This window comes from Hippopotamus amphibius, chromosome X, assembly GCF_030028045.1.
Source record: "Hippopotamus amphibius kiboko isolate mHipAmp2 chromosome X, mHipAmp2.hap2, whole genome shotgun sequence".
Classification (NCBI taxonomy): Eukaryota; Metazoa; Chordata; class Mammalia; order Artiodactyla; family Hippopotamidae; genus Hippopotamus; species Hippopotamus amphibius.
Window position 1 is genome coordinate 42,710,595 of NC_080203.1, and position 4,392 is coordinate 42,714,986.

Genomic DNA, 4,392 nt, shown 5'->3' on the forward strand with positions numbered 1-4,392 from the left:
AAGTGGAGTATTGCCACAACAAAAACCTGAAATATGACATTAGCTAAGTGGTTTTGTGCTAGGATTTTTCAGTGGCAAAAGTTTAGTGATAGCTAGTGGGAAGCTGCTGCATAACACAGGGAGATCAACTCAGTGATTGATGATGACCTAGAGGGGTGGGATAAGGAGGGTGGGAGGGAGGCTCAAGAGGGAGGGGAGGCGTTGGTAGCTGCACGTGGAATTGTCACCTCGGCCTGGCCTGTTCCCCGACCAGGGATTGAACCCGGGCCCTTGGCAGTGAAAGCACAGAGTCCCAACCACTGGACCACCAGGGAGTTCCCTGAGACACATATTTAATCCTTGGGGAAGATGGAAGAGCTGAGTCAAGCCCTGGCTAGTAGCTTTTCTGTGTCTCAAGATCTGAACAGCACAGCTGCCCCACACCCCCACCTATCCCAGTACAAGTCCAGGTACAGTTCCTTGGAGCAGAGTGAGTAGTGCTGCAGGTTATTGGAACTGCAGAAATCAAAGTGGCTGGATTATGTGAACCATGCCAGAAGACTGGCTGAAGATGACTGGACAGGGATGGAGAATGAAGAAGAAGAAAAGAAAGACGATGAGGAAATGGACATTAACACTGGCAAGAAGTTACAAACATGCTATGCTAATCAATTAATGTCCTCATAGTGGTTAATTGATGTCCCTTCAGATTTGGGGCAGTAATGGATTGTGGTCGTGTGCCCTGTTGGAAGAAGAGCCCTTATTGTGGTCTCCAGGGGTTCTACCAGTCCCTACCCCAAAAGTGGCTACTGTGTCAACAGGTTTTCTTCCCTTCTGTCAGGAGGCAATAGGCGAAACTCAACCACAGTCCAAAAGACTACACCATTCTGGACTGCATTTACAGTGAGGTGAACCAGACCTACTATGTCCTGGACGTGATGTGCTGGCGGGGACACCCTTTTTATGACTGCCAGACTGATTTCCAGTTCTACCGGATGCATTCAAAGTTACCAGAAGAAGAAGGAGTGGGAGAGAAAACCAAGCTCAATCCCTTTAAATTTGTGGGGCTAAAGAATTTCCCTTGTACCCCTGAGAGCCTGTGTAAGGTGTTGTCTATGGATTTCTCCTTTGAGGTAGAATGGGCTTATCTTCTACCACAAGCAGACCCACTATAACCCTGGAAGCATTCCTTTGGTGGACTGGCTGCACCTCTACATGGTGTCAGATGTTCTTGGCATAGCTGTATGAGCTGACCCGCTGACCACCAAGCCAGGATATGCTGGGTACCAACTCCAGCAGATTATTGAGCACAAGAGGAGCCAGAAGGAGGACATAAAGGAGAAACTCACACACAAGGCCTCTGAGATTGGGCGCTATGAGTTGGAGTACCTGTCTACCCCCAAGCTGAAGAGCCCTTCCCATATCCCCAACCACCCAGGGAGCCTCATGGAGAACTAGAGAGAGCAGTCTTCTTTGGGAGTCACAGGATGGTGGTTGGTCCCAGAAGGAAGTCTGGGGAGGAGGACAGTGACAAGAGCAAGGTGATTTCATTTTAGAGCAGACTTCCCAAAGCTATTCAACTGGAAACAGCTTATCTCCTATCTGAAATGCTGGCTTTAACAGTTGGGGGAGGTCCCCAGATTGGGTGGTCTTTGGATTTGGATTTGGATGTGGATTTGGAGTTGCTACTCCTGTGAAAATGTGTTCCAGGTGCACAATGTAAATATATGTAATTCTTAAGAAAAAAAAGAAGGGAGGGTATATGGGGATATATGTATAAATACAGCTGATTCATTTTGTTGTTACAGCAGAAACTGGCACAACAGTGTAAAGCAATTATACTCCAATAAAGATCGGGAAAAAATCTTTGGTGAAATTGTAACTTACAGTAGACTCAGCGTAGATGATTAGGGAATTTGTAACTCTAAGAGAAGAGATTGGAAAGCAATAGTAATGGGGAAATATAGGGGAAGAAGCTAGAAAACAAAATGTTATTACTGTTTGTAATAGTGATGGTAGTGTTTGTCAATAGCTGCTGGCTTTGATTGGTGTGATGGTTAGTTTTATGTGTCAACTTGATTGGGCTAAGGGACACCCAGATAGCCGATATAACATTATTTCTGGGTGTGTCTGTGAGGGAGTCTCCAGAAGAGATTAGCCTTTGAATCAGTAGACTGAGTAAAGAAGATCATCCTTATCAATGTAGGTGGGCATCTATCAATCTGTTGAAGGCTTGGATAGAACAAAAAGATGGAGAAAGGGCAGTTCATTCTCTCTGCTTTGGTGAAACACTCATTTTCCCCTGCCCTTGGGTATCAGTGCTCCTGGTTCTCAGGCTTTAGGATTCAGACTGGGAATTACACCATCAGCCCCTCGATTCTTAGGCCTTCAGACTCAGACTGAGTTATACCACTGGCTTTCCTGGTTTTCCAGCTTGCAGATGGCAGATAGAGGGACTTCTTGGCCTCCATAATAACCTAAGTCAGTTCCTGTAGTAAATATCTCTCTTTCTGTCTCTGTGTCTGTGCCTCTGTCTCTGTGTCTCTGTCTCTCTCTCCATATATATATAAAATTGGTTACTATATATATATATATATATATATATATATATATATAATTGGTTCTGTTTCTCTGGAAAACTTTGAGTAATACAAGTGGCAAGAATACCTCAAGAAAGAATTAGCTGGTTTGCAAACAAAAATAAAGGAGAATAGAGAGTACAAGAATTGCACACGTTTGGGTTTCAACCTCAAACTGTAAAAAATAAGATTGAAAGATCTTTGGAAGGACAGACACCCAATGAAATGTTTCAAATTATTAAAATGTATCACGGGAAAATTAGACTAGTGGTGTGACACCCTATAAAACTTTTTTCATTTAAATAAAACACTCAGGTCAAAGATTACCTTAATGTTGTGGTTTTTCCACAGAAGACTGACAACCTCAAGTTAATCCACATTAAAGAAACATAGGAGATATGGGAGCAAGAAAGAAAAAAAAACAAGCTACAGCAAATCTGAAAACTATGCCTGCATAAGAAGTGCAGGTGTGGTCATTGGCACATATTGCTGACTGAAGCCAAGCCTGTTTTTGAGACAATGGAATTGTTAAACAAACCATAAGCCTGAACTAAGATAGCCTGTGAAAAAGACTTAAACCAATCCTTGGGTCACCAGCATTAAAATAATCTAGGTTGTTTGACTCAATTTAGGCCATGAGACTTAAAACAACCCTTAGGTCACCAAAATTCTAGAGGTAATAAACAGGTATACCCGCCCCTCCCCCCCAAAAGAAGTCATATTCCATAATGCTCACTTCAGATATAACATACACACAAACTTGTATAGAGATTCAATTAATTTTATGAAACTAGGATAACCTTAACACAAACTTTGTAAAGATAACTCAGAATAATCGACTAATTGCATTTATGAGTAAAAGTACATAAATTTCTAATAAATGTAGTAGATATTGTGGATTGATTAACTGAACCTCCATTCTACCTTACTAATTGCAGTTAGAGTTCTGATAGTAAATTCAGTTCTGCCTATTAGGTTGACTTGTTGGATTTGTAATGTGTGTAAGTGAGATGGAGGACATATTCTTGCTGCTGTTGCTGAAGGTGATGTCATGGATAAGAGAATGGAGAGACTACTTTGAGTCCACGTGTGGCAGACACATTTGGTGCCTAATATTGCTTTTGCACAACCTTATCTCTTACTTGTCCTGTGCATGTCAGCCAGCTTCCGTCCTTGGCCATCCCAGCTGGCATAAATCCCAGAGCTACATGGTTTTATAAAACCAAAGTTGTAAGAGCCACTGTTTCTGCTACAATTGAGTCCAGACAGTTAGCTATGATCAGACACCTGCCTGGTTAACACGTTCCCAGATTGGGTAACCCCCTGCCCCTGAAAAAAATACCCCAAAACAAAACAACAAAAAAACTCATTACCTTAATAGAATCTACTCTAAAAAAACATTACACAGACAATGAGGAATCCGTGTAAATTCATAGAAATAAGTGGGTTCATTATCAAAAGAAAGAATGAAAATAATAAGCTATATATTCAATATAAAAAAGTTAGTAAGTAATGCAATAGTGTTTCTCAAAATTTGTGGTCTCAGGACCCCTTTACAGTCTCAAAAATTATTGAAGACCTCAAAAAGTTTTTGTTTATGTGGGTAATATTTATCAATATTTACCATATTATTGTCTTACCATATTGTAAAGTAAAACTAATAAATAAAAATATTCATTAATTCCTTTAAAACAACAATAATAAACCTGTTAATATATAATAAAAAGGCATATTTTTGAAAAATGACTTTATTTTCTGAATCCAAAAATGTAGTGGGAAGAGCAGCATTGTTTTACATTTTTGCAAATCTCTTTAGTGTCTAACTTGCTTAGTA

The 4,392-nt window shown here is 40.6% G+C and overlaps 1 pseudogene; it reads left to right on the forward strand.

The window, feature by feature from the left end:
* The first annotated feature begins 348 nt into the window (after positions 1-348).
* LOC130842544 (snurportin-1-like) lies at positions 349-1,437 on the forward strand (annotated as a pseudogene).
* Positions 1,438-4,392: the final 2,955 nt, after the last annotated feature.